General features: G+C 42.7%; 1 protein-coding gene across 1 annotated transcript in view; it reads left to right on the top strand.

Annotated features, from left to right (window-relative positions):
* Positions 1-13632: 13632 nt before the first annotated feature.
* LOC137418405 (zinc finger protein 385D) overlaps positions 13633-20210 on the top strand; it is a 691629-nt gene continuing 685051 nt past the window's right edge. The window contains exon 1 of the mRNA XM_078766432.1: positions 13633-13999. The gene's annotated coding sequence lies outside the window, so the exon portion shown is untranslated. The remainder of the gene's footprint in view (positions 14000-20210) is intronic.

Raw genomic sequence — 20210 nt, 5'->3', positions numbered from 1 at the left:
ACCCTATTCAAAACCTTTACCCTATTCAAACCTTTACACTATTCAAACCTTTACCCTATTCAAAACCTTTACCCTATTCAAACCTTTACACTATTCAAACCTTTACCATATTCAAACCTTTACCCGATTCAAACCTTTAACCTATTCAAACGTTTACCCTGTTCAAACCGTTACCCTATTCAAACCTTTACCTTATTCAAACCTTTACATGATTCAAACCTTTACATGATTCAAACCTTTACCCTATTCAAACCTGAACCATTTTCAAACCTTTACCCGATTCAAACCTTTACCTGATTCAAACCTTTACCTTATTCAAACCTTTACCTGATTCAAACCTTTACCCTATTCAAACCTTTACCCGATTCAAACCTTTACCCGATTCAAACATTTACCCTATTCAAACCTTTACCCTATTCAAAACCTTTACCCGATTCAAACATTTCCCCTATTCAAATATTTACCCTATTCAAACCTTTACCCTATTCAAACCTTTAACATATTCAAACCTTTTCCCTATTCAAAACCTTTACACTATTCAAACCTTTACCCTATTCAAACCTTTACCCTATTCAAACCTTTACCCTATTCAAACCTTTACCCTATTCAAACCTTTACTCTGTTCAAACCTTTACCCGATTCAAACCGTTACCTTATTCAAACCTTTACCCGATTCTAACCTATTCACTATTCATACCTTTACACTATTCAAACCTTTACCCTATTCAAACCTTTACCCTATTCAAACCTTTACCCAATTCAAACCTTTACGCAATTCAAACCTTTACCCGATTCAAACCTTTACCCTATTCAAACCTTTACCTATTCAAACCTTTACCCGATTCAAACCTTTACCCTATTCAAACCTTTACCCAATTCAAACCTTTACCCTATTCAAACCTTTACCCTATTCAAACCTTTACCCTATTCAAACCTTTACCCTATTCAAACCTTTACCCTATTCAAACCTTTACCCTATTCAAACCTTTACCCTATTCAAACCTTTACCCGATCCAAACCTTTACCCTATTCAAACCTTTACCCTATTCATACCTTTACCCTATTCAAACCTTTACCCTATTCAAACCGTTACCCTATTCAAACCTTTACCCTATTCAAACCTTTACGCGATTCAAACCTTTACCCGATTCAAACCTTTACCCTATTCAAACCTTTACCTATTCAAACCTTTACCCGATTCAAACCTTTACCCTATTCAAACCTTTACCCAATTCAAACCTTTACCCAATTCAAACCTTTACCCTATTCAAACCTTTACCCTATTCAAACCTTTACCCTATTCAAACCTTTACCCTATTCAAACCTTTACCCTATTCAAACCTTTACCCTATTCAAACCTTTACCCGATCCAAACCTTTACCCGATCCAAACCTTTACCCTATTCAAACCTTTACCCTATTCAAACCTTTACCCTATTCAAACCTTTACCCTATTCAAACCTTTACCCTATTCAAACCTTTACCCTATTCAAACCTTTACCCTATTCAACCCGTTACCTGATTCAAACCTTTACCCAATTCAAACCTTTACCCTATTTAAACCTTTACCCGATCCAAACCTTTACTGCATTGGAACGATTAAACGATTCAAACCTTTACCCTATTCAAACCTTTACCTATTCAAACCTTTACCCGATTCAAACCTTTACCCTATTCAAACCTTTACCCGATCCAAACCTTTATGCTATTCAAACCTTTACGCTATTCAAACCTTTACACTATTCAAACCTTTACCCTATTCAAACCTTTACCCGATTCAAACCTTTACCCTATTCAAACCTTTACGCTATTCAAACCTTTACACTATTCAAACCTTTACCCTATTCAAACCTTTACCCTATTCAAACCTTTACCCTATTCAAACCTTTACATGATTCAAACCTTTACCATATTCAAACTTTTACCATATTCAAACCTTTACCCTATTCAAACCGTTACCCGATTCAAACCTTTACCCTATTCAAACCTTTACCCGATTCAAACCTTTACCCTATTCAAACCTTTACCCGATTCAAACCTTTGCCCGATTCAAACCTTTACCCGATTCAAACCTTTACCCTATTCAAACCTTTACCCTATTCAAACCTTTACCCTATTCAAACCTTTACCTGATTCAAACCTTTACCCTATTCAAACCTTTACCCGATTCAAACCTTTACCCTATTCAAACCTTTTCCCCATTCAAACCTTTACCCTATTCAAACCTTTACCCTATTCAAACCTTTACCCTATTCAAACCTTTACCTGATTCAAACCTTTACCCTATTCAAACCTTTACCCTATTCAAACCTTTACCCAATTCAAACTTTTACCCGATCCAAACCTTTGCCCTATTTATGAATTCGCCTTTTGTACAAAAAAAATCCACAACACCCCCCATTTTTGTAATGGTAGAACCCTAACTTTGAATCAGGTAAAGGGTAAAGGGTAAAGGTTGCTAACTTCGCGGATATCTGTGCAGGTGATATAAATAGTAATTAGGGAAAAAAGTGAATCCGGATGTAAGGAGTTTGTAAACATCGACATGACACATCGACACGTAGCACGGAGTTTAAACTGTAAAAGTGGTTCTGAAAGTTGCTTCTCGTGATCTCACGAGTTTGTTGTATTATAATTTATATACAATACAATCAAATGGAGCATAAAACGTTTTTCTATTGGTGTCATTTGGCGCCTCATCCACTGTGTGCCTGGTGCGGTCGCCCCCTCCGCCCCACCATCACTAGGCCACTGCGCATCTGATGCGGTCGCCCCTTCCCCCCCCCCCCCCCATCACTAGGCCACTGCGCACCTGGTGCGGTCGCCCCCTCCGCCCCCCATCACTAGGCCACTGTGCACCTGCTGCGGTCGCCCCCTCTGCCCCCCATCACTAGGCCACTGTGCACCTGGTGTGGTCGCCCCCTCCGCCCCCCATCACTAGGCCACTGTGCACCTGGTGCGGTCGCCCTCTCCACCCCCCATCACTAGGCCACTGTGCACCTGGTGCGGTCGCCCCCTCCTCCCCCCATCACTAGGCCACTGTACACCAGGTGCGGTCGCCCTCTCCGCCCCCCATCACTAGGCCACTGTGCACCTGGTGCGGTCGCCCCCTCCGCCCCCCATCACTAGGCCACTGTGCACCTGGTGCGGTCGCCCCCTCCGCCCCCCATCACTAGGTCACTGTGCACCTGGTGCGGTCGCCCCCTCCGCCCCCCATCACTAGGCCACTGCCTGCATCGCTCCAATGCCCCATGTGAAGACCCTGAAAATATTAGTTTTTATTTTCTTGAAGATTAACGGAAATCGGTGCCTATTTGTTTGGCGATTTGAGTTCCGATTTTCCAGGTGATGTTTTCCAGGTGATGCTTTTGGGATTTGGGGGAAGGAGGTCGTGCCCGCTATTTATCTTTCGTTTAATGAAGATAATATATTTACTTTTGTTAAATATGCTTTTGCTTCCTGCAATCAATTTTCTGTTACAACTCCAGAAATATGATATTTCTCACACCTGTCAGTCCTCAAAAGGGAATATATATAAATATATAAAGAAATATATATATATATATATTGCTGTTTAAATCAGACGCCATGATATACTTTACTTTGAACCTGTCACCACAATTTATACTTGTGAATTATGGGAGCGACCCTCATGTAGTTTATGTTTACGAGTGTTAGTCCAGATTCCTTGAGATGTCTAAACGCTTTTGGCATGTCACTAACATGCTATAACACTTGAATATTGATGGCAGCATGCCGAAGATGGTTTCCCAAGCACAAGCAGAAGCTTCGCACCTTCTCCCGAGCACCTTCGCCATCTGCTAGACCCTCGTGGCAAGGCCATCAACTGCAGGGTCAGAGAAATATTCCAGGCACAGTTTTTCTGAACACAAATTGGCCGCCATTACGAACACCCGAGTACACAGTGAAATGGACCCTTATGATTCTCTCAATTTCATGCAACCCTTCTGACTCATTACCTCAGCCTGGGCCATTACATCATGGCGGCTCAAATTCGTTTTTTCACCGCCGTCAGGCCCGTCCATGGATGCGGCTCCGGTCAGCGCGTCCATCGCCGTGGGACTCGCAGCCTCTGCAAGCAGGAACACAGGAATTCGGGGCAAATCAAGTGTAGGGAAAAAGCCATTTTGCCTAAACACGTCCGTGTCATATTTCAATCTGGTGTGCCTGTCATCTTAGGCCGCAGGGCCTGTCCTTCTCAATTCCAGGCTATACAAACACCTGTCTGCCGATCTCTTAAGTGCAGACTTTACTTCTGTTGTGTTCACTTTCTTGAAAAAGTTTTCCTGCCATTCAAATTCAATTGCTGTAACGGCAAAAGGGAAATAAATATAGGAATCTTTCTCATCTTCCCTCCATCTCGTGGCAAATCGAGAGCGGAAAAACAACCGATGCTTGTTGGGACAATGCGGGACTATGACGTCATTATTTCCAGAAGACCAAGGAAACCGAGTGACGACTGATGACAATCCTTTGGTAAATCTCTCAAATCCAACAATCTCGCAACATGGAAGGTTCCGCATAATTAACATGTATTTGGCTCCTGACTGGAAGCTCCTTTTGAAGGATTTGAGGCCATTCTCATCGTTCGAGCGAGGCCCATGGCTCAGGAAGTCAAGACATTGACCTCATTCAATGAATTCTTAGAGAGATCTCCGCACGACTTCCTTACTGGTGGACAACATCCACTAGGGCTCTGATCATTTCACAACAAACTTGGAGATTCCACATTTCTGTCTTAACAAGAACCCAAATTACCATGAATTTGCTGCGTTCAGCAGTAACTTAGTCGTACAGTGACTACGCACAATCCTATTGATAACATATGATTTTTGGGTTTTTTGGAGTTCATGTCCTTTTGATTTTTGAGGTTTTTTTGGAGTTCATGTCTGTATGATTTTTGAGTTTTTTTGGAGTTCATGTCCATATGATTTTTGGGGTTTTTTCTGGAGTTCATGTCCATATGATTTTTGGGTTTTTTTTGGAGTTCATGTCCATATGATTTTTGGGTTTTTTTGGAGTTCATGTCCATATGATTTTTGTGGTTTTTTGGAGTTCATGTCCATATGATTATTGGGGTTTTTTGGAGTTCATGTCCAGATGATTATTGGGGTTTTTTGGAGTTCATGTCCATATGATTTTTGGGTTTTTTTGGAGTTCATGTCCATATGATTTTTGGGTTTTTTTGGAGTTCATGTCCATATGATTTTTGGGTTTTTTTGGAGTTCATGTCCATATGATTATTGGGGTTTTTTGGAGTTCATGTCCATATGATTTTTGGGGGTTTTTTTGGAGTTCATGTTGATATGATTTTTGGGGTTTTTTTGGAGTTCATGTCCATATGATTTTTGGGTTTTTTTGGAGTTCATGTCCATATGATTTTTGGGGTTTTTTTTGGAGTTCATGTCCATATGATTTTTGGGTTTTTTGGGAGTTAATGTCCATATGATTTTTGGGGGTTTTTTGGAGTTCATGTCCAAATGATTTTTGGGGTTTTTTTGGAGTTCATGTCCATATGATTTTTGGGGTTTTTTTGGAGTTCATGTCCATATGATTTTTCGGGGTTTTTTTGTAGTTCATGTCCAAATGATTTTTGGGGGGTTTTTTGGAGTTCATGTCCATATGATTTTTGGGGTTTTTTTTGGAGTTCATGTCCATATGATTTTGGGGGGTTTTTTGGAGTTCATGTCCACATGATTTTTGGGGGGTTTTTTGGAGTTCATGTCCATATGATTTTTGGGGGTTTTTTTGGAGTTCATGTCAAGATGATTTTTGGGGGGTTTTTTGGAGTTCATGTCAAGATGATTTTTGGGGGTTTTTTTTGGAGTTCATGTCCATATGATTTTTGGGGTTTTTTTTGGAGTTCATGTCCATATGATTTTTGGGGGTTTTTTTGGAGTTCATGTCAAGATGATTTTTGGGTTTTTTGGGGAGTTCAAGTCCATATGATTTTTGGGGTTTTTTTTTGGAGTTCATGTCCATATGATTTTTGGGGATTTTTTTGGAGTTCATGTCCATATGATTTTTGGGGGTTTTTTGGAGTTCATGTCCAAATGATTTTTGGGGTTTTTTTGGAGTTCATGTCTGTATGATTTTTGGTTTTTTTTTGGAGTTCATGTCCTTGTTTATTTATCCCTCATGGTGCAAATGCATGTGGTGCAAACATGGGGCTTTAGGGCCTTGTGGCTCTTGGTGAGGAATGTGAAGATTCCATATTCAGGAAAACCTCAGATATGACATCAAGGGGTTGAAATAGCATTGTACTCATTGTTCGGGTTTACCACCTCGGTTATTATAAAATTAAACCAAAGGAAGTTCCTCTCCGACTTATCTCTGGAATGCATATCTTGGTTACCTTTTCCCCAAGTTAATAAGGGGAATTTAGGACATCTTGACGAAGATGCGAAGGAGATTCCAGGCGCTCCAATACAAATTGTAAGTTTGAAAACAAATTAATTGTCATTGGATGGATCTCCAAGTTCTTGGTCTTTAGTTCAGTTTGAGAAAAAGGTTTTAAGAGCCAGGAATCTGGAAGGGATTGCTGAAAGGTTCGGAAGCGTTTGGGTGTCTTCCATGCGGAGCCCAGGTGACCCGTGTACTCTCGCAAATTGGGCAATGTGACAGAGTTTTCATAAAATAATGATGTGAGCAGGTGAGGTACGGCTTGGCAAATGTTAACAGGTTACATGTCGTACTACCTGAGTCATTAGTGATGCATTTCCACCTGCATTTGTTGTAGGTAGGAGATACGCGACAAGGATTCTTGACATTTCAACGAGAGAACGTGGTCAGTTTCTCCTAATTACAGCAAAATATAATGTATAATATACACGAGGCGGATTTAGACGTAAAAGGAAAATCACTGTGACCGTTCAACACTTCCTTCCTTTCAGGTCGTTAATTTATTACTCCTTCGAGACTCTTTGGACAATAAATACAAACGAAGCATATTCCATTAATTTATTAATCACGTGGATCAAACCATAACAAAAAATCGAAAGCTCTAACTTCCGTTACCATTAAAGAAGACAATTAATGTTTTTAAAAGATTTTTTTTTCAAGGAAAACATTAAATTTGTCATTGGCAACATTAATTAATTAAAACAGAACTAGACGCCATTTTTGGCCGCACGACGTCGACCGATATGCCCCCGCCCACATTATTACGTCATTATACACACTTGTACCAAGTTTGATTTATATCCCATCAGATGTTCTCAAGTTATCACATTTTTACCTAACATGACCTCAGACCTTTGACCTCTTGATGCCATAATCCAATCAGTTAATCTTTACATCATATGTACTTGTGCCAAGTTTGTTCAAAATCCCATCACTTGTTCACAAGTTGGTGCAGCAACATAATTTTAAGTTAACATGACCTCTGACCTTTCACCTTTTGACTCCATGAGTTAATAATACCATGATACCACATCCATAATACCATGACACCACATTCATAATACCATGATACCACATCCATAATACCATGATACCACATCCATAATACCATGATACCACATCCATAATACCATGATACCACATCCATAATACCATGACACCACATCCATAATACCATGATACCACATCCATAATACCATGATACCACATCCATAATACCATGATACCACATCCATAATACCATGATACCACATCCATAATACCATGACACCACATCCATAATACCATGATACCACATCCATAATACCATGATACCACGTCCATAATACCATGATACCACATCCATAATACCATGATACCACATCCATAATACCATGACACCACATCCATAATACCGTGATACCACATCCATAATACCATGATACCACATTCATAATACCATGATACCACATCCATAATACCATGATACCACATCCATAATACCATGATACCACATCCATAATACCATGATACCACATCCATAATACCATGATACCACATCCATAATACCATGATACCACATCCATAATACCATGATACCACATCCATAATACCATGATACCACATCCATAATACCATGATACCACATCCATAATACCATGATACCACGTCCATGAGTCCATGACATGACGTCAGTTCATGTAATCTTTGTAACTGTGGATTGAATAAGTGAGAGGGAATGAAAGTTGGATTTTGTTGAAGTTTCTTCCACTAAAACATTGGAATGAACCGAATTACATTTACTGAGTGTTTTCTATTAAATCTCCTCTGCCTCTTCCTCTGCCTGTGCCTCTTCCTCTTCCTCTTCCTCTTCCTCTTCCTCTTCCTCTTCCTGACCTTTTATTTCCATGTTGTTTATTTATGTTTCTCGTTCCCGAAGAGAGAGAATTTTTCAGTTGTCTGCTGAGTGATAATATCACATTGCGTCCTGGCCTCCAAGACCTGGGAGTCGGTACGTTTTTATTTTACATTTTGAATTTAATCAGTAAGTTTTAGCTCACTTGGAATACACTCGTAGTTCAGGTGAGATTAAGCGATGGCGCGTTATCCGTCCGTCCGTAAACACATGCGACTTCTTCGTCGAAACCGCTGATGTGATCGTGACCAAACTTGGCACACATGATATCTGTTGTGCTGTGATTAAGGTTTGTTCCGGCGTCAACAAATCGGGCCGTGAGGGGTCTAATGGGGGTCAAAGTGGGTCTAGGTATGATCCCCCAAAATAAATATTTGCTTTCTTCTCTGAAACTACACACACGATTTTGATGAAACTTCACCACAACCTTCACCAGCTGTGCTGTACCAACGTACGTTCACGGCATTGAAAAAACTGCCCCTTTAGAGGGCTACGGAGGGGGGGGGGGGGGGGGGGGGGGAAATTATAGGTATTTTTTTCTTTGTTTGTTTAAAGTGTTATGATTATGTTAGTATGATTGTACATGCTGCCCTGTCTCCTAGCAACCATTGAAATGGGTTAAAATACCCTTAATCGGTGCATTATTGTCCCCCGTCGCTCAGCGCAGCGAAAGGGGGACTATGGCTTTCGCGTCCGTGCGTGCGGGCGTGTGTGCGGCGTGCGGGCGTGCGTGCATGCCTGCGTAAGCGAAGGACCGCATTCGAATTTGGTGTGTGGGTGCAACCCACGTCAAAATCCAAGATGGCCACCGCCATGTATGTCTGATGCCATGTATGTCTGAACCTTGTAACTTGCATATCTTTAAAAATAAGCGAAGTACCAACTTCTAATTTGGTGTTTGGTGTATCTAGGCATAAGGAAGAACGCTATTGACAATTGGGTCGCCACGTCAAAATCCAAGATGGCCACCACCATATATATGTCTGAACCTTGTGAGCGAAATATCTCGAAAAATAAGCGAAGTACCAACTTCTAATCTGGTATGTGGATGTACCTAGGCACACGGAAGAACGCTGTTTAAAATTGGGTCGCCACGTCAAAATCCAAGATGGCCGCCGCCATGTATGTCTGAATCTTGTGAGAAGAATATCTTGAAAGATAAGCGAAGTACCAACTTCTAATCTGGTGTGTGGGTGTATCTCGGCATAAGGAAGACCGCTATTGTAAAGTGGGTCGCCACGTCAAAATCCAGGACGGCCGCCACCATATATATATCTGAACATTGTGAGCGAAATATCTTGAAAAATAAGCGAAGTACCTTCTGGTGTTTGGGTGTATCTAGGCATAAGGAAGAACGCTATTGAAAATTGGGTCGCCACGTCAAAATCCAAGATGGCCGCCTCCATGTTTGTCTGAACCTTGTGAGCGAAATATCATATCATAGCATGTTTTCTGCATGTTCCACTTTGTCAACTCACATCACTTCCCCGACGGGGGACCTAGGCGTAACGCTTGTTCTGTTTATTCTACCAGGTGAGCGGTACTGCCCCTATGTTTCTTGAATAGAGGCCTACATTGCCTCGTGGGATGACCCAGTAGAAGACACACGCCTTTGAGGAGACGTGGAATCTCGGCCGAGCATGAAGTCATCCTGGTGTTTCGAGGTCGCGCAAGGCATCATGGGTGTGACGTCACTCTTGTAAACCATAAAGATCCCAGTTTCTATCATGGCGGGTAGGCGATCATAGAGGGTAGGTGATCATGGAGGGTAGGCAACCATGGAGGGTAGGCGATCATGGAGGGTAGGCGATCATGGAGGGTAGGCGATCATGGAGGGTAGGTGATCATGGAGGGTAGGCGATCATGGAGGGTAGGTGATCATGGAGGGTAGGCGACCATGGAGGGTAGGTGATCAAGGAGGGTAGGCGATCATGGAGAGGAGGCGACCATGGAGGGTAGGTGATCATGGAGGGTAGGCGTTCGTGGAGGGTAGGCGACCATGGAGGTTAGGTGATCATGGAGGGTAGGCGATCATGGAGGGTCGGCGACCATGGAGGGTAGGTGATCATGGAGGGTAGGTGATCATAGAGGGTAGGTGACCATGGAGGGTATGTGGCCATGGAGGGTAGGTGACCCTGGAGGGTATGTGGCCATGGAGGGTAGGTGACCATGGAGGGTATGTGGCCATGGAGGGTAGGTGATCAAGGATGGTAGGCGACCATGGAGGGTCGGTGATCAAGGAGGGTAGGTGACCATGGAGAGTAGGCGATCGTGGAGGGTAGGCGACCATGGAGGGTAGGCGACCCTGATCAAATCGAAATTAAAAAGCTTCATCGAAGCCATTGTTCAAACTCAATTACTTTGCGGAACCTTTTCACTTCCTTTCAGCAAATAAACAAAATAGTGATTTATAATTATTATTATCCGCGCCAGAGGACAGGATGTTGCTTTTGGGTCCGTCTGTTTGTCTGTACGGAACGTGAGTATACTTTTCACTGACACAAAAGTTTCATCATAGGGGTTTTGTAGAATTTTTTTGGATAATCATGCTGTCATAAATCACGTGGTACAGCCGCCATCTTTGAAAAAACGAAAAACTTTGCACGCCTCCATATCTCTGAAACTGCTCAATGGGGAAAAAATTAAACCTGGGCTCATTGTCAATACTCCGCATGGAGACCAACATGTATTCATGATGACGTCATCAGTGCCTTCCTTATGACATCATAATTAGACAAGTAGATTGCATGATCCGATCATTTTGAAATTTCATGAGCATGATCAACACAAAAATTACATGGGAGAATTAAATTGATGATGTCATCGGTCACGTAGTTCGGCAGCCATATTGGATTGAACATGAATCTCAAATAAACGAAACAAACACAGCAGCTAATAAACCCCACACAAACACGTCCTGGCGATGGTCTGCAATCTGTCATTGCTCTTTCTTGTTTCTTCATTGTAAATAATCTCATTTGAAACTATAACGGGCACTCGGTATATGGCGCATCTCCCTGTCAATCCCAATAGGTTACCATTTGTATCCTACTGATAGGTTGGATCTGGATTTGGACACACACACACACACACACACACACACACACACACACACACACACACACACACACACACACACACACACACACACACACACACACACACACACACACACACACACACACACACAGTAAACCATGACGTTTGGTCCAATTATTACGTTCAATAAAAACAATAATTGCAGCAAATATAATGAATGGTTCGATCAATCCCAGAGGATGCTGAGGTTGACGTCATGGGTTAAACCTCAGGCTGCACATCAAATGTTAGAAGGAATCAAACCCCTTAAGAGGCTTAAATGGTAAAGAACTGCCATATGAATGATCCATCCTGCATGAGTAATTACTAATATAGCCCAGGGCCTTTTCTAGGGTAACATTCGCGTCGTTATGGTTACGAGAATCGCCTCCGACTTGGCAAGTGCAGGAAATTAGTAAAACTTGCCCCACCCTCACCTTCACCCTCACACCAATCCTCACCCTCAACCCCCACCCTAACCCTCATCCCAAAACCCACCCTCACCCTTACTCCCACCCTCACCCCCACCATCATCCTCACCATCACACCAATCCTCACCCTCACCCCCACCCTCACCCTCATCCCAAACCCCACTCCCACCCTCACTCTACCCTCACCCCTACTCCCACCCTCACACCTACACCCAGTCCCATCCTCAACCCACCATCACCCCATCCCCACTCCCATCCTCACACCCACTTTCACCCTCACCCCATCCTACTCACACCCCCTCACACCCTCTCCCTATCCTCAGCCCCATTCCCACCCCCACCTCCACTCCCACCCTTACACCCACACCCACTTTCACCCTCAACCCATCCTCACCCCCACCCCACTCACACCCCTTCCCACCCTCTCCCTATCCTCACCCCCACTCCCACCCTTACACCCACACCCACTCCCATCCTCAACCCATCCTCACTCCCACCCCCACTCCCACCCTCAACCCCACCCTCACCCTCATCCCAAACCCCACCCTCACCCTCACTCCCACCCTCACCCTCACCCCCACCATCACCCTCACCATCACACCAATCCCCACCCTCACGCCCACACTCACCCCAATCTCCACCCCACCCCCACTCACACCCACTCCCACCCTCACACCAACACCCACTCCCATCCTCAACCCTCTCACCCCATTCCCACTCCCACCCGCACATCCACTTTCACCCTCACCCCACCCCACCCCCACTCACACCCACTCCCGCCCTCACCCTACCCGCACATCCACTTTCACCCTCACCCCACCCCACCCCCACTCACACCCACTCCCGCCCTCACCCTACCCTCACCCCACTCCCACCCTCACCCCCACTCCCACCCTCACACCCACACCCACTCCCATCCTCAACACTCTCACCCAATCCCCACTCCCACCCGCACACCCACTTTCACCCTCACCCACCCCAACCCCACTCACACCCACCCCCACTCCCACCCTCACATCCACTTTCAGCCTCACCCCACCTCACCCTCACTCCCACCCTCACCACATCATCACCCCACCCCACTCACACCCCCTCCCACCCTCTCCCTAACCTCACGCCCACTCACGCCCTCTCCCTATCCTTACCCCCACACCCACTCCCACCCTCACCAAACCATCACCCCACCCACACACCCACCCCCACATCCACCCTCACCCTCACCCCAACCCCTACTCTCACCTTCATTCACATGCCCCTTTAATTCATTCTCCAGGTGGTCACAAACGTCATTCATAAACATTCATGATATCGATATCAGATTGTATAAGAAGTGTATTTTTTAACGTTAAACGTTGTAGTGTAATCATGGTACTTGTACGCTATTTGTGTATGAGTTGTTCTGTATGTAAGTAACCATGGTACTTGTACGGTATTCGTGTGCAGGTGAGTCTGCAGGCGGAGCTACCTGGGTAAAGCGTCACCGTACGTGTGACTGCCTCGTTTACCGCTTCATATAACATTGTTATCATTAATAATAGTTATGCATGGTGTGGGTAGGGTACGTACTACGTACCGCCCTGTCCGCACGAACACCCCCACCCCTCGTCTCCCAAATGTACATCCCTTCATTGAGTGGAGTCAAAATTCCCAATTTGTGGACGCGAGAACGAATAAGGAACGAATCATTATTTCACGGCTCGAAGCGATTTGTGCGTCAATCGGTGCTTGTTGGTGCAGCACGAGGTCGCTCGCGTGCGCTGCGTCCCACGGCGGGAGTGCGGCAGGTGCGCGAGGGGAGACAGAGACAGAGAGCGGTGGGACCGGGAGGGGGTGGGGAAGGAGGAGGGAAGAGGGAGGGAACCGAGAGCGCGCTCCGGGATCGTTTAATCTGGTCGACGGTGCGGAGAACGAAACGCACATGGACTGAGTGCACCAGGACGAACGGTCGCCTTTCCGCGTCTGTGTGTACCTACCCAGTGTCCGCGACCTGCCCCGATCTCCGAACGAACCCTGCCCCGATCTCCGAATTCTCCGTCTGTCGTCTCCGTCTGTCGCCACCACGGCAACTTCAGCCGCGAAGCGCGTCTCGTGGGAACCCCGGCGGTGCAAGACCTTTCCGCGCTCCTTTGGCTGTGTTCGTGGGTGCTCACGGGGTCCGTTCACCATGCTCCTGGGTGAGTGTGCACATTCATTCACCAACCTCTCGTACGGGACTCGGGATATATCGGGATCTCTCAACGAAGGACGTACGGTACAACTCGCTAACACCATGGAGTCTCTGTATCCACACCTGAACCACTCACTAACACCATGGGATCTCTGTATCCACACCTGTACCACACACTAACACAGCGAGGTCTCTGTATCCACACCTGTACAACTCACGAACACCACGGCGTCTCTGTATCCACACCTGAATCACTCACTTACACTGCACGGTCTCTGTATCCACACCTGTACCACTCACTAACACCATGGAGTCTCTGTATCCACACCTGAACCACTCACTAACACCATGTGATCTCTGTATCCACACCTGTACAATGCACTAACACCATGGGGTCTCTGTATCCCCACCTGTACAACTCACGAACACCACAGGGTCTCTGTATCCACACCTGTACCACTCACTAACACAGCGAGGTCTCTGTATCCACACCTGTACAACTCACTAACACCACGGAGTCTCTGTATCCACACCTGTACCACTCACTTACACTGCACGGTCTCTGTATCCACACCTGTACCACTCACTAACAGCGCATGGTCTCTGTATCCACACCTGTACCACTCACTAACACCATGGGATCTCTGTATCCACACCTGAACCACTCACTAACAGCGCGGGATCTCTGTATCCACACCTGTACCACTCACTAACACAGCGGGGTCTCTGTATCCACACCTGAACCACTCACTAACATCACGGGGTCTCTATATCCACACCTGAATCACTCACTTACACTGCACGGTCTCTGTATCCACACCTGTACCACTCACTAACACCGCGGGGTCTCGGTATCCACACCCGAACCACTCACTAACACCGCAGGGTCTCTGTATCCACACCTGAACCACTCACTAACAGCACAGGGTCTCTGTATCCACACCTGTACCACTCACTAACACTGTGGGGTCTCTGTATCCACACCTGTACCACTCACTTACACCGCAGGGTCTTTGTATCCACACTTGGACATCTGAATGACGTCCAGCCATCCATGTCTTTCTTTCGGGTTGTAAACTACCATCTATCTGTGATTTAAAATCGCCATCTACCTGTGGTTTAAAACTGCCATCTATATGTGATGTAATACCACCATCAATATGTGGTTTAAAACTGTGATCCACGTGTAGTCTAAAACTGCGATCCACCTGTGGTTTAAAACCGCCATCTATATGTGGTTCAAAACTGACATCTATATGTGATGTAATACCCCCATCTACATGTGGTTTAAAACTGTGATCCACGTGTAGTTTAAAACCGCCATCTATATGTGATTTATAACCACCATCTATATGTGGTATAAATCAGCATCTATATGTGGTTTAAAACCACCTTCTACATGTGGTTTAAAACCACCATTTATATGTTTTTAAAACTGCCATCTATATGTGGTTTAAAACTGCCATCCATATGTAATGTAATATCGCCATGCATATGTGCTTTCAAACTGTGATCCATGTGTAGTTTAAAACCGCCATCGATATGTGATTTAAAACCGCCATCTATATGTGATTTAATACCACCATCTATATGTGGTTTAAAACCGCCATCTATATGTGGTTTAAAACCACCATCTACATGTGGTTTAAAACCGCCATCTATATGTGGTTTAAAACCGCCATCTATATGTGGTTTAAAACCGCCATCTATATGTGGTTTAAATCACCATTTATGTGTGGTTTAAATCATCATCTATACGCGGTTTAAATAGCCATCTATATGTGGTTTAAAACAGCCATAGATATGTGGTTTAAAACCACCATTTTATGTAGTTTAAAACCACCATCAAAATGTGGTTTAAAACCAGCATCAATATGTGGTTTAAATCACCATCGATATGTGGGTTAAAACAGACATCTATATGTGGTTTAAAACCAAACACGACCTGTGATTAAAACCACCATCGATATGTGGTTTAAAACCGCCATGTGCATGTGGTTTAAAACCATGATGTACCTGTGGTTTAAAACAGCCATTCTATATGAGGCTTAAAACCATTACCGACCTGTCGTTTAAAACCACCATCTATTTGTGATTTAAAACAGCAATCGATATGTGCTTCAAAACGGCCATCTATATGTGGCTTAAAAGAATGAGCTATCTGTCGTTTAAAACCACCATCTGTCTGTGATTTAAAACAGCCATTCATATGTGATTTAAAACCGCCATCTATATGTGGTTTAAAACTGCCATCTATATGTGGTTTAAAACCAAACACTACCTGTGATTAAAACCACCATCTATATGTGGTTTAAAACCAAACACTACCTGTGATTAAAACCACCATCTATATGTGGTTTAAAACCGACATGTGCATGTGGTTTAAAACCATGATGTACCTGTGGTTTAAAACAGCCATCTATATGTGGCTTAAAACCATTACCGACCTGTCGTTTATAACCACCATCTATTTGTGATTTAAAACAGCAATCGATATGTGCTTCAAAACGGCCATCTATATGTGGCTTAAAAGAATGAGCTATCTGTCGTTTAAAACCACCATCTGTCTGTGATTTAAAACAGCCATTCATATGTGATTTAAAACCGCCATCTATATGTGGTTTAAAACTGCCATCTATATGTGGTTTAAAACCAAACACTACCTGTGATTAAAACCACCATCTATATGTGGTTTAAAACCGACATGTGCATGTGGTTTAAAACCATGATGTACCTGTGGTTTAAAACAGCCATCTATATGTGGCTTAAAACCATTACCGACCTGTCGTTTATAACCACCATCTATTTGTGATTTAAAACAGCAATCGATATGTGCTTCAAAACGGCCATCTATATGTGGCTTAAAAGAATGAGCGATCTGTCGTTTAAAACCACCATCTATCTGTGGTTTAAAACTGCCATTGATATGTGGTTTAAAACTGCCATCTCTATGTGGTTTAAAACCGCCATCTATATGTGGTTTAAAACTGCCATCTATATGTGGTTAAAAACTGCCATCTATATGTGGTTTAAAACCGCCATCTAATTGTGGTTTAAAACCGCCATCAACATGTGGTTTAAAACTGCCATTGATATGTGGTTTAAAACCGCCATCTATATGTGGTTTAAAACCGCCATCTATATTTGATTAAAAACAGACATCTATATGCGGTTTAAAACCGCCATCTATATTTGATTAAAAACAGATCTATATGTGGTTTAAAACCACCATTTTTTTTTTTTTTTTTTTTTATTTTTTTTTTGTATACAAGATCGAGGCTCGTGAAAGAGCGAACATTAATCACACAGAAAGACAAACAGACACATAAAACAAATAACATCGGGAGCGGTAGACAAGATGGGGAGAGAGGGGGAAGGACACAAACACAACATTTGAGAGCAGGGACCGAGAGACATGGAGACATCGAGAGATCTGTGGGAGGGAGAGGGCTTTGGGGGGGAGGCATGTGAAGGGGGGGAGGCATGTGAAGGGGGGGAGGCATGGGAAGGGGGGGGGGGGGTGGGAGAGGTATAAACATATGGACACTGCCAGGATTTCCAGGAAATAAGTTGGAATTTCAAACAAGGTGGATCTGGGGTGAATTAGTGGGGGTAGAAAAGATCAAGGTTATGGATGGGGGAAGATAAGAGATGGTGGTGAACAGCTGTTTTAAAGACCTGGAGGGAGGAGAGGGATTGAAGGGAGTGTGGGAGTTTGTTCCACAGGCGGGAGAAAAGAGGAATGAAAGAGTGAAGGTGAGCAGAGAGCCGAGATTTCGGCAGTTTAACCATCAGAGGGTTGCTGGCAGATCTTGTGCGACCTGTAGGAATATTTGGGGGACAGAGCACAGAGAGAGCTGGGGGAGCAAGGCCGGAGAGGAGTCGGTAGAAGACAGAAAGACCACCTACCTGCCTGCGGTGAGTGAGTGAAAGGCCCTCAGAGATAGCTTCATCGCGGGAGATTAGAGATCATGGCATATAGATGGCATATAGAGATCAGATTATGCACCGCCATCTATATTTGATTAAAAACAGACATCTATATGCGGTTTAAAACCGCCATCTATATTTGATTAAAAACAGACATCTATATGCGGTTTAAAACCGCCATCTATATTTGATTAAAAACAGACATCTATATGCGGTTTAAAACCGCCATCTATATTTGATTAAAAACAGACATCTATATACGGTTTAAAACCACCATCTATATTTGATTAAAAACAGACATCTATATGCGCTTTAAAACCACCATCTATATTTGATTAAAAACAGACATCTATATACGGTTTAAAACCGCCATCTATATTTGATTAAAAACAGACATCTATATGCGGTTTAAAACCGCCATCTATATTTGATTAAAAACAGACATCTATATACGGTTTAAAACCACCATCTATATTTGATTAAAAACAGACATCTATATACGGTTTAAAACCACCATCTATATTTGATTAAAAACAGACATCTATATGCGCTTTAAAACCGCCATCTATATTTGATTAAAAACAGACATCTATATGCGGTTTAAAACCGCCATCTATATTTGATTAAAAACAGACATCTATATGCGGTTTAAAACCGCCATCTATATTTGATTAAAAACAGACATCTATATACGGTTTAAAACCACCATCTATATTTGATTAAAAACAGACATCTATATGCGGTTTAAAACCGCCATCTATATTTGATTAAAAACAGACATCTATATACGGTTTAAAACCACCATCTATATTTGATTAAAAACAGACATCTATATGCGGTTTAAAACCGCCATCTATATTTGATTAAAAACAGACATCTATATGCGGTTTAAAACCGCCATCTATATTTGATTAAAAACAGACATCTATATACGGTTTAAAACCGCCATCTATATTTGATTAAAAACAGACATCTATATACGGTTTAAAACCGCCATCTATATTTGATTAAAAACAGACATCTATATACGGTTTAAAACCGCCATCTATATTTGATTAAAAACAGACATCTATATGCGGTTTAAAACCACCATCTATATTTGATTAAAAACAGACATCTATATGCGGTTTAAAACCGCCATCTATATTTGATTAAAAACAGACATCTATATGCGGTTTAAAACCACCATCTATATTTGATTAAAAACAGACATCTATATACGGTTTAAAACCGCCATCTATATTTGATTAAAAACAGACATCTATATGCGGTTTAAAACCACCATCTATATTTGATTAAAAACAGATCTATATGCGGTTTAAAACCGCCATCTATATTTGATTAAAAACAGACATCTATATGCGGTTTAAAACCACCATCTACATTTGATTAAAAACAGACATCTATATACGGTTTAAAACCGCCATCTATATTTGATTAAAAACAGACATCTATATACGGTTTAAAACCGCCATCTATATTTGATTAAAAACAGACATCTATATGCGGTTTAAAACCACCATCTATATTTGATTAAAAACAGACATCTATATGCGGTTTAAAACCGCCATCTATATTTGATTAAAAACAGACATCTATATGCGGTTTAAAACCGCCATCTATATTTGATTAAAAACAGACATCTATATGCGGTTTAAAACCGCCATCTATATTTGATTAAAAACAGACATCTATATGCGGTTTAAAACCGCCATCTATATTTGATTAAAAACAGACATCTATATGCGGTTTAAAACCGCCATCTATATTTGATTAAAAACAGACATCTATATGCGGTTTAAAACCACCATCTATATTTGATTAAAAACAGACATCTATATACGGTTTAAAACCGCCATCTATATTTGATTAAAAACAGACATCTATATGCGGTTTAAAACCACCATCTATATTTGATTAAAAACAGACATCTATATGCGGTTTAAAACCGCCATCTATATTTGATTAAAAACAGACATCTATATGCGGTTTAAAACCACCATCTACATTTGATTAAAAACAGACAATCTATATGCGGTTTAAAACCACCATCTATATTTGATTAAAAACAGACATCTATATGCGGTTTAAAACCGCCATCTATATTTGATTAAAAACAGACATCTATATGCGGTTTAAAACCGCTTTGCTCTTCAGCTCAATCACGTGTCCCGATTAGCGAACGTCCCGACAGAGTGTCTGATTACCTGCGTGTCAATGTGCACCTGTACGTTTATTTCGTTTCCGATATTCCAAGTGAAAGAAGACGGAATGTGTCCACCTGTGTG

The sequence above is a fragment of the Myxine glutinosa genome, chromosome 12 (genome assembly GCF_964187855.1).
Source record: "Myxine glutinosa chromosome 12, kmMyxGlut1.1, whole genome shotgun sequence".
In the NCBI taxonomy this organism is placed as follows: Eukaryota; Metazoa; Chordata; class Myxini; order Myxiniformes; family Myxinidae; genus Myxine; species Myxine glutinosa.
Note: the sequence above shows the minus strand (reverse complement) of the source record. Positions and strands in the feature narration are given on the sequence as shown.